General features: G+C 37.6%; 1 pseudogene; it reads right to left on the bottom strand.

Annotated features, from left to right (window-relative positions):
* Positions 1-4,946: 4,946 nt before the first annotated feature.
* Positions 4,947-5,685, bottom strand: LOC146489400 (uncharacterized; annotated as a pseudogene).
* Positions 5,686-11,965: the final 6,280 nt, after the last annotated feature.

Below are 11,965 nucleotides of genomic sequence, written 5' to 3'. Positions count from 1 at the left end.
AGTGACAAAAAAATTGGTTCCTTTCAACTAAAATCAAAAGAGGATACTGCTTAAATACGCTATTCGTTTTTTTTTATCAAACTTGAAAGCACATCGCCTCACATAATATAAGATAAGCTACCCGGTAACATAAAAACAACGCACAAGTAAGCTTGATTTCCGCCGCTCTCTCAGGTCCGGTCTGTGTTCATGATAGCGGGCTCACTTTTCCGAACAGCGGCTGGTAATGGAGCCTATGCACGAGTGGCCTGGGTACAACATCAAAAAGTTCCAGGCGTTACTTGGGTACGCTGAACACTTTGAGTATCCGCTCGGCAAAGTAATTCGTTTTTCTTCTCACTTTTCCTTCTCGTATGAGGTTACAAACGGATCCTGTGGAAGGAAACTTAAAAAAAATGCGGTAAGCATTGTACAGTTCGAAGGATAATACAATTTGAAAAGAACATAGGTGGTCAAAATATCTTGAAGCCCTCGAAACATCGATCGTTCAAAATTAACCCCCGAAGACATGGATTCTAGGTTTTGCCCCCCTTCCATCTGGATTTTCAAGCCCCTTGAACCCCCCCCCCCCTCCCGTGAGATTTTCTGGAATGCCATCTGTCAGGGGGGGGGGGGGATTTTTTTTGGAACAACCCATTACTGCCGTTTGACTTAGGAAAAGTTGGCATAGATGGAGCAAGTACTGAAGAATGTAGGTCGTTTTACCTTTTTAAGCGTCAGTCAAATCCAGTTGGAGGTGGCCCCGAGCAGTGCCATCTTTGGGGGCACATACATTCAAACTGGCAAATGCCCTGGCGTGGGGACAAAGGTAGAGAAGATAAAAAGCACATTGAAAAGAAAATTTTAAATTTCAAATACGTATAAAGTGTGTAAAGATGGGAAAATCTGCCTTTAAAACCCTGTTGTTTCGCTTGGGCACTATTTTAATAAACAAGACAACGAAACATAAAGAGCCACTCAGTTCTTACACTGTGTCCACCCAGTCTGTCTGTATGCCTCACTGTTGACATTTTTGTCTGCGCTGGCATGCCCATCTGGCTCATCCATGGCCATCAGAATTCTCTCAAACATATCAGGCCATGAATCTGTTTGCACTAAGCAATTGTCTTTGTCTGAAGACTCTTTTTGACACCACTCGTCTTCTTCTTTATTGAAATAGAGATCGAAGTGCCTTTGATACGTTCTAATAGACACATTTTCTTCACAATGTGGGCAAAAGCGCTGTTTATTTGGAGCCATGTTGAAATCTGAAACTCCAAATTGAGCCTTGGATTCAACAGGTTAGCGGTTAATCTTGCAAATTAACCACTAAAAAAAACAGCCAGTGGAAGGCCTTGTTGGAAAAGGCTTTGACCTTGCATTCGCTCAAGCTGAAAGTGTTGACAAGGAAGGGATTGCTGGTGCTTTTGTATTCACGCTGGTCGCTAGTTGGTCACTTTTCTCTTGTGCGCCTGGTTGTTTGCTAAAAAACTTTAGCTACATACATTTAATACATTGAAAATGGGGTGATTGCCACCAAATAAGCCTCATAAGCATCGTAAGCAAACTTCTAAATCTAATTGGATGTCCAGCAACCAATCAGGTAATACAGAACGAGCTGTAAGCTGCTTTCATTCCTCAAACTCCTTGGCGGAGAGTGATCATGAAGAGTGGGAAAATATAGACAGAGCATCCACATCATATACTGCTGGAACGCCACATGAGAATCCCTGGAATAATAGGGATGCAGAATCGACATTAACTATAGCTACTCCTTCTCCTAGCACCAGTACAAGCCCTTCAAATTCCACAACAGTTGCTGCAACATTAATACCGAGAGCTCCAGGGCACTAATTACTAATTGTTGCCTCAAGCAATTAAATCTGGCTTTGACACGGGACAGTGGCGAAATTGACGACCTTATAGCCAAACTGGTCTGCCTTTGAGGCTTCGATACTTGTACCACAAACACCAGAGGAGGAGCTCTGCGAAATAACTTTGGCTATGCCTGAAAGCAAAAGGAACACTTTCCGCCTTCAAAGTGATCAATTGTCCTTTTCTCACGCGAGTTTGACACCACGAGATTCTGACTTAAGATTGCCTCATCAAATGTCAAATAGCACACATAGTAGCACTAAAGATATGTCTGAAGAGAATGCATTGTCACTTCTAGCAAGTGCGGCGAATTTCCTTTCTGAGAATCCACCAGAATCTGATACACGTTATTATAACACTCGGACAACAAAGATAAACAAGTTCAAATAGCCCATCTCCAAGTTTTGGTGTGTGAGATCTGGTACCGAAATAGAGGCACAAGAATGAGTCTAAGTGCCAACTCAAAGTGGAAACAGCGCGGAAAAAAAAAGCTGTCGAGGGAAATTTTTTGGTTCTGAATTGAAAATTTTGTTTTCTTTACTATATGGGTTACTGTTCAGTTGCTTGCTGCACAAATGGGAATCATAATCGAGAAGACGTGTCGTATTTTATTTTCCCTTTGACAAGAGACTTACAAATTGGTTAAAATTCTGCCGTAGAGCAGACAAAAAAGTTTGCACTAGAAGCTAAGAAAGCGAAGACTGGGAAGCCCAACAACTTGAGGATATGTAGTGCACATTTTGCTCCGGAATTGTACACAAAAACATGGAATGGTAGACACAAAGTTAACACATCAGCAATGCCAACGACTTTCAAATCAAGCGAGGAAAAAACACCAAGAAATGCTTGGTACGAATCAATAAGAAACAAAGGTTAAACGACGAAAAAGGCAAATGCCAAGAGAAGAAAAACGTGCACGTCAAGCCGGTATGTGGACACTGATCGAGAAAAATTTCCTGTGCAAGAGGAAGACTTAGATGTTGCCTGGAGTGAGGCGAATGTCCAAGGTATACAGCATGACCATTCTTACTGTTTAGTCATAAGAAAGATGGAATTGATCAAGATTCAAATGGCGTGCTTCAGGATACTGAACCAGAGAAGTCAAAATCTGTCAGCTGCCAAACTGACATAACAATGTCGTACTTAGATCTCGAGGAGCAGATACGAAACCTCAAAACTAAGCTGTCAAACAAATCAAAATGGAAACGAGAGTTGTTCTTGGAAGATCTTTTGAAAAATGATGATTCCATTAAGTTTTACAATTGGGTACCTAGATTAGGATGCTTCAATGTTTTGGTGAACTTGATCAAACCAGGGGCTGAAAAGCTTAAGAACTGGGATAAAAACAAAGACAACGAAATATCAAACTTCACCAATCAACAAAACTGGGCCAAAAAGAAAGCTTAGTGTCAGCTAGAAATTTCTGATTTGTCTTGTGAAACTGAGGCAAGGTTTAATGGGAAGACACCTAGGTGATATATTTCTGTCTCACAGGCTCAGGTCAGCCGAATATTTACCACCTGGGTTTGCTTTCTGGCCTCTCTTTTTAAGGATACCATATTAATTTGGCCTTCAAGAAGTATTAAAACACAAGGATAATTATTGATAATTATTGACTGGCTAACAATTATTGAGGTTGGCTTTTGGATGAATACTTCAGTAACCCAGGCTCCATCTCCTCTACCTATTTTTCGTTTTTAATCAGCCTGGAGGCGTGCGCAGGAGAAAGAGAACCTGAGAATGCGGCTGTCAGTTGGTGGTATAAATTGATAGGCTCTCTAAGAGGAAAAAAAATGGACAATTATTTGTTCACAGCTTTTGCAGTTTATCGATTTTGTTGAAAAAATTATGCATTGCCTATTCCCTTTGCTATTATTGATCATATCTTAGCATCTTTGCAGTCTGTATTCTTTTGATCCTGAGCAGGGACTGGTGCAGATGCAGGGTAGAAGACATTGAGAAAGATAGTGTGTGTCCTCTGCATTTGCGTTCTCTCCACGCCAGAAATAGCGTCCGACGAAACAGTAGTCTACAATGTTCCATCGAAATTATCACTGTCAAGCGTGACTGACTGCCCACAATCCATAGACCGGAAACCTTACCAATATATCTGTGGATATTTTATGTTCATATATTTTTAAAAGTATTCATTTCTATATTCGTTATATAACCCACTTACTACTGCTTTAACATTCTTAAATTGTCTAATACCCCGTTCACACCAAAGCTTAAACATGTTTAAAAGTTGTTTAGTTAAACACGCTTTAAAATTATTTTCTTTATAAAAGCTGCTTACTGGTGTTTGTTGACTACAAATTCAGCGCAAATCAAAGGAAATGATTAAGTTCATCCAGATCCTGCAAGAATACCTGACTTCCAGTTTTTTTTTTCATTTTTCTAAAACCTGGTTTAATTAAACATGTTTAGTTGGTGTGAATTGGGTATCATATAGAAGTCCAGCTTTCTTTACATTTGCTCGTGAAGTGAAGGAAACAAAAGCAATCTACACGCAGGCTAAATAGACAAGGTAAGACTAACATACGATACAATCTTTTCATTGACTATTTGGAAAGAGGCCAATTCATTTTATTTCATTTCATTTTTATTCCTTGACTGCCCTGCCTCCTTGCAAAAGACCTAATTTAGAGCTGCTGTTTTCTCGAGCAAGGATACTGAGTTTCTTGAGAAGAGTTTCTTGAAAGAAAAGTGAAGAACCGTTTTAATTTTTTAATTAAAATTACATGCACGAAAATACCAGTTTTAATTTCTAATTTACATTTTATCGTAACGGTATTTCATCAACCGCAAAGTATGATGTGACGTGCAACAACGTTAACTATAACTATAAAGAGAGAAAAAAGAGAAACAACCATAAATTGCTTAGCTACCCTCCAGCAAGAAAAAGATTCTTTTCTTATCTGCAATCATTACTGACCGCCGACTCTCGCAGACAACACTTTCCAGTCGCATTCCCCTCAAGCAAATCAAATAACGCCGCCTTATTGACCATTACAATACAACAATGTTTAGTAGATCAATACAATTCTTTATCTCCACTACAGATAAAAAGAAAAACACTTTTAACAGAAGACTCATACAATGTAATCATTAAATTGCGAGACCATAACTGGAAGAAAATTTGCAAGAACTCGTTCTCCTCCTCTCCACTGCCTCCACATCCTACCATTTAAGTAGGCTTGGAGGTCTTTAGCCTCTAGTCCACGTCAGGACTTAATTCCGAACTTCAAATTGTTCCACGCAGATTCCGTCTCTTAAGTATGGACACCGCTTGTAGGATCTACAAAGTTATCGGCATCCATGACCACCTGATGGAGCGAAACGTGGTTGGGAAAATAGCGTCCCAAGTTCTGATAAGCCCCCCCCCCCCCCCCCCCATCATCAGTGAAAACTTCGCTTCTGGGCTGGAGGCATTTCGCTAAGATCGGTAAGAGGGTAGCTCTGTCTCTTCTTTCTACTACTTGGTAGTACCCCTTGGCTGGCCGCGTAGCAGTGGACAACACACCAAACACCCACGAATCGGGTGCTCACCGTCCTCTATTGTACTGTTCATTAAAAAAGGAAAAAAAATCAAAAACATATTCTGTGAAAAAGGAATGAAAAACGGAGATATTTTTTTTGTGGGTTAGATAGGCAATTGATGAGAACTTTTTTCAGACTTTTTAGTTCAGACAGCAATAAATAATGCGGGAGATTTCGTACAATTTTGATATACTGTTAAACATTGACAGGGGGGTCTTTATGTGTTTGGGAAAGATCTTGTACGATAACTCTGGGCTGGTTGAAGTTTAGTAACGTAGGTTTTATTGTCATTGTAGATGCCGAAATGGATGCCAAAGAAGATGGAGAAGATAAGAGCGAAGAAGATAAAACGAACGATGGAAATAAAGACGTGCCTGCCACGTCTTTAGAAAGGAAAAAAAGGAAAAGAAAGAACACCAGAACAACAACACAAAGGCAGAAGAAAAAGAAAGAGAAGGAAGGAAACAGCAAAACCGACAACTGAATTTAATCATCACTGGACCTTTCAATGACATGCTATTTATGCTAGGTTAAAGTGGCTATGTCACGCTATTTTAGTATTTTTTGAAATCCCAAATATGCCTTGAATTAAAAAAATCATGGTCTAGGTTTGATGTTTAAGAGTATATTATGAGGTTGAATCTGTTTCCTGTCGTTTGTTGCTAGGGACGGCAAAGTTGGGCTAACCTTTTTAAGTTTTGATGCAAACTATATTACAGGTTGCACATTTTGATACAATTCATTAGATATCCACTTCAAATTTTATAAGGAACATTTTGTACATAAGTAAAACCGCCAAGTAATGGCGTTAGCGAAGAATTGACCCAGAACAACAAAATTGTCGTGACATAGCCCGTTTGACAACCAAATTTGCGATTTCTTTTCATGCTGCCGTCAGGGACATGAGTTTTCTTTCATCCTCACCTCTGAAATATAGCAGATGTTCCCAAAAGATCCACAGCATGACTGATGGCGTATTTTGAATGATGCATCTCTTTTTCCACAGTTGGCATGTTATTGAGAGAGTAATGAATTCTATGTATTTTTCTTAGGATAACAAAGATAGACTGTGGTTTAGTTTGTAGATATAATGGTAAATGTACTTTCCATAACAATTACTGAATATTATCTGGACGAAAGATTCTCCTACAATCTGCGACACAATAGCCCAACGCATGCCATTAAGATCACAACATTTCTGTTTTAGCCTCGATACCCTCACTTTGACCTACCCTCCTCTGATAAACGAGTCCAAGAGAGCATAATGAGACAGAGAGGGAGTCTCAGGGAATTCGCTGGGATATGTAAATTTCACTAAAGTTATTTGTGGACACCAGAAGTCGTTTTCCAGAGAAGTCCGGAAATCTTAATTTTGACACATTTATAGGTGCATATTCATACTTTTTGAAGCACAAAGAACCAAAACAACCCACAGCAAAGACATGAGAGCCACTAATACGTGTTCGCGGACGTCTCGGGAGACAGATTTCCGTCTCTACAAATAACTTTACTGAAATTTATATATCCCAAAGGCTTGACTGGGCGTTTGCCTCTCTGTCCCATTATACTCTCTTGACGAGTCTTAATGTGGTAAAGGGTATAAGGTGTATAAGGGTAGAAGGGTATTTCGAGGTGTTGTAGATTTTAAAGTTCATTTTTAAGCACGGCCTAAAAAGTGGCTCACCGAAATTTGTCGCAAATTGTAGTGTATTGTGAATATTCTTTTTTTTAATTCGTGTATTTTTGGATAGACAAAATATATACCGTCAAGGGCAATTGGTGGAGCAAAGCATTGTTAATAGATGATAACCTTTTTAGCTGTGAATAATGTTGTTTTCAGAACCAGCTATCCATCTTTACAAAAAAACTGATGACATCTTTTATATGAAAAGGAAAAGCCAAATTTAATTTCACAGCCAAATGAAACGGGGCAAGTGTGTAAGAGCCTGGATTCTGCAATTAGCAACAAGAAATTCATTTCATCATTTGGCATGCTGCTGGTGGCACCAGTAGGTCCAATTATTATTATCAATTTTAATTCAAAACAATTTCTAGTAGAAAGGGCTGTTCCTTTTTACTTCACACTGTTAACATGGAAAGCGCCCACTGACAGCTGACAGCTTCTACCTTTTAGACATTTGTGTTATTTTCAGACTTAATATTTTGATTAGCAATTTTTGCATTGATTCTAATCATTGACATCGTGTTCTTTATCAATTATAGATCGTGTTGTGTATTCTAGATAGAATGATAGAATAGTAGAAGCACTTTATTATACCTTATGGGCAAACTATTTGTTGGTTATTGTTGATAAAAAAAAATTCCGAGGATGAAACAGATAGTGAGGTATTTGCCATAGCCTTTGCAATATGTCTTGTTTATGGAGGAAATCCATAAGAAGTAACTTATGACATTCCTAAAATGCGTCTACATTTCTTCCTCTATGAAAAATAAATGATAGAGAAAAAGAAAAAGAAACCAGGATCACATATCCAGATTTCAAATCACAGACATTTTTTGTTGTTTTTGCAACGTGGTAGTTACCAAGCCAGCTTCAGGGTGTACACATAGATATCCATCAGTATTCACCTAAAAAAATGCCTTTTATTGATGTATTAAGGTTACCCCATACCTTCAGAGGTGTCTCGTGTCCAAGCGATGTAGCGCGTCTGCTTTAAACTGTAGATACCTGAACCCTTATATCATATTAAAGCTTGTAGAGCTGGCTATCAAACTAAACCAAGAATTTTGAAATAAAATGAATTGCTCAATTGTTAGCGCTGTTTTCTCGAATTAATTTTTCACTTGGAGGAGCCACTTCAAAGAGCTAAAACTCGAAAGGAATTTGTTCGTTTGTCTTCAAATTTGGACAGTAGCTAGTTTAACATATAAACAACAACATGTCTGCGAATTTTTTCTTTCCAAATAGTTTTTCTCCGAGAGCAATTTTTGTACGATCACTCCACATTTTTTTCATCCTATTTCAAAAATGTTCTATAACTTTTTGTTGCGATTGAATATTTCAAAACGCAGACACTTTTTTTAGCGGTTTGTGTCTGGAAACTGAGGAGCAAATTACATTAGCAAAAAACAAAATTTGCTTTGACCCATAGCTTTAAAAAGGTGATTCGGACAATCGCATTTAGAGGTCGTCAAAAATTTGACAATTCATTTTATTTCAAAATTCTTGGTATAGTTTGATAGCCGGCTCTATAAGCTTTAATTCGATATACGGGTTTAGGTATATACAGTTTAAACTGGACGCGCTACATCGCTTAAACATGAGACACCTCTGAAGGTATAGGGTAACCTTAAGCCAATAATAATTGCTGTCATGTTCAGCTGTATTGATAACTTATATTAGTATATTCCACACAAGTGAGTAGTGCTTTTTTACATATTCTGATTGGTTAACTCAAAGGCGATAAGATGGCTGTAAATTGTTGTATTGTTTTGTGGCAAATAAATAAAAATAAAAGCAATCTTTACCTCAATCAAAACAGCCAGTGCACATAATTTTAAGACTTTCGACCATTGTTCAGCATATTGTCACAAGTAATGTAATGTTTTGAGCTTAAGCTTGTGTGGTATAGTCACCAAAACAATAATGATAATTTATTGTCATTCACCTCAGTGGCGGTGGAAGTGGTGGATATTTGCCTCGATAAATATCCATCATCATACAAAAAAGAAAATGGAAGATGTCATAGAACAAAACAGATAGTGTTCTGGTAAGAGATCTCAGCTTGACAAGAACAAGAACATACTCTTGGAAGGATATTCCAAACACGTCTTCCAAGCGAAAAATGTGTCAACAAATGTTGAGGACAAGATGTCCATTCATTTATTTTAATCATTAATACTTTTCTACCAGGATAGTACATGTATCTTTACAAGAGGCTTGTTGATATTAATTATTACGGATGCATTTTTGACCATTTGAGACTGTTAAGGTGGTACCAGAGGCTTACCTTAGTTTCTCAGTTTGCGTTAATTTTTTATGCGGCCTCACAGAAGATAATAAAATAAGCCTGCATGCTAAATTTAAAGTCTGGGCAGTAACCCGTTTCCGAGATATAAACTAGGAAAGTTTTGAATCTACGGGCCCTTTTGCACGAAAAATAAAGTAAACATGCTGCGCTGTACGTGGTTTTAGCAGGATGAAGAAATCCCTAAAGAATATTTTGCTGACAGACATATTAACAAGTAAATCATTGTTATGAAACTCAATACACCCTTTGAGGGCTCTCAGAATCAAATTTTTCTAGATGTACTACACGTATTTCAGGCCAGACAAAACAAATTGATTTCACTGGCATCAATGAATAATTAATAGAAATTTAAAGTGTGGAATTTTTTCGAGAAAGACATTCCCTTCCCCAGATCTACCAGGTACTTTAGAACTGCTGACAAATAGCCCAAGGACTTTGGTATCGAGATTGTTTTTTGTTTTGACCACGTGTTATTGTAACATGTTTGCATAAAAAATCTTAATCGTTTCTTTCAAAAATTTGCAGTAACTTACAATACTAAAGAGATAATTTAATGATACCTACCCACAATATCCCAAAAATACGGCAAAAAAGCCGTTGCTGGCAATCTTTGTGGCTTTGCCTGGCTTTGGCTTGGTGCATCATAGAATGTTCGCAAAACCAAGCGGTGTTCCATCAAATCTATGTTGAAAATTGCAACCATTTTCTATTAGAATGAAGATTAACAAGAAATTCAATTTGAAGAAAAAAATCGGAAACTCTCAAATACCTGTTCTGACAAAATGCTTTTCAAGTCTTGCAATGACTTCCATACTCTAGTCAACTGTCTCACGAGAAAGATTTCGACCTAACCAAGAAAAATTGTATTGGGTAATTATAGTATATCTTTGTCTTATTTTCAGACTGAGAGTGGTGATGACCACGCGGATACACCATTGGCAAATGAAGACTACAAGTGACAGTGATGAAATGAGTTCTGACAGTGAAAATCAAGCTGACTCCTCCAGTGAAGGGGATCTGTTAGAAGGTGAACAGCCTGTTTCCCAAGGAACAAGCATCAGGAGAAGGACTTTTTAAGCAACTCCTTTCGCATTATCCAAAAAACACAATTCCTCAAAATCTGCAAGGACAGACAGACTTAAATTTCTGGAAACATTTATTCCTAAGCCGAACTTGCCATCATCTAATTCCATATTTGAGAAAATGTTGCTTACAGCAATGGATAGCAATTATATTAGGTACGAATTTTGTGTTTGTTGCACAACCACTATAAATGAAGTGCCCAAATAGAAACAGTGTGCACTTTAATAGACAGCTGAATAACCATGAGATCGAGGTGTGCTACTTTACTCCAATCAAGGATCAACTTCAAAGGATTCTTAATGGTATGCAAAATAAGGAAATGGCACGAAACATCTTAAGATTGCTTCTGGTGGCAGTTGTAATTGGCTGTCTATAGTACTTTATTGTTTCTTATTTGCTTAAAACGATGGGTTAAATTATGCATTGACGTTGTTATAATGATGTTTAGATCTACTGGTACACTGTTTATTAAAAGGAACTGTCTCTAGCTTTGACTCATTGCTAAAAAATCCATGATTTCAAGAATCGTTAATTAATGTGCAGTTTGGGATACCCAAATAGTTTGTTGAACTAACCTAGTTGTTGATTCAGTAAATAAAGTTCACAAAAAGGAATACAGTAGTGAATTACAATAATTATTTAGATAAAAAGTAACATTTAAGAATTAATAATCCCATCATACAAGTTAAGAATTACATGCAATTATAAATTATTATTATTATTATTTTTAGAACATTGTCTGCAAAGGAAATGATAAATTATAATGGGGGTATTCTGTATAGCACCATCATAAATAAGCAATTATTCGAATTTCAAGGAGATCAGGGAACTTTACTAAAAAGACAAAACAAAAAACAAGACCGTTAATTGATATATTTCATGTTGTAAAGAGCATCCACAGTTAACATGATGTCATCAATAGCCTTTATGCATGATGATGTCAAGATTTCTCAAGTAACATCAAAGCAAGACTTGGTGGTGATCGTTTGCGGAGAAAATCAAAGGATAATATAGATCGTTTTCATGTGACGTCACATAATTTCCGGTCAACATATTGGTGGACCAATTTTCCCGCGAAATTCCAAAATGGCGTTCCATCCTCAAGAGAGTGAGGTCAACGATGTGAATAATTCATGCGAAAATAGTGAACAAAAACCAACCATACCTTTGTCGGCTTATGCTAATAAGTTGGAAGAAAAGGTCAAGAAGCGTACCATTGAAAAAATTTCAGCCATAGGAATCGATCCGGTCTTGATTGAGGGCAAAAACGTCGAACATGATTACTTACCTCCAGTGTAAAATTAATGGCAAGCTGACGTGTACGCAAGTGAAGTGTTAGTGGATCTTACCTTTGTATGTAAAGGAAGTCAAGTACGTAAGAGTTTGCAGTACCAATTTCACCTCTGCAAAGAAAATGAAAGCTGACCTGGAAACAACGTTGGACAGTCGTCTGGAGACTTCTGAAGCAAGTAACAATCCTCCCGATGTAAGAAGCC

This window comes from Pavona decussata, unplaced genomic scaffold, assembly GCF_977016875.1.
Source record: "Pavona decussata unplaced genomic scaffold, jaPavDecu1.1 SCAFFOLD_6, whole genome shotgun sequence".
Classification (NCBI taxonomy): Eukaryota; Metazoa; Cnidaria; class Anthozoa; order Scleractinia; family Agariciidae; genus Pavona; species Pavona decussata.
The sequence above is the reverse complement of the archived record's forward strand: the minus strand, read 5'-3'. Positions and strand labels throughout refer to the sequence as shown.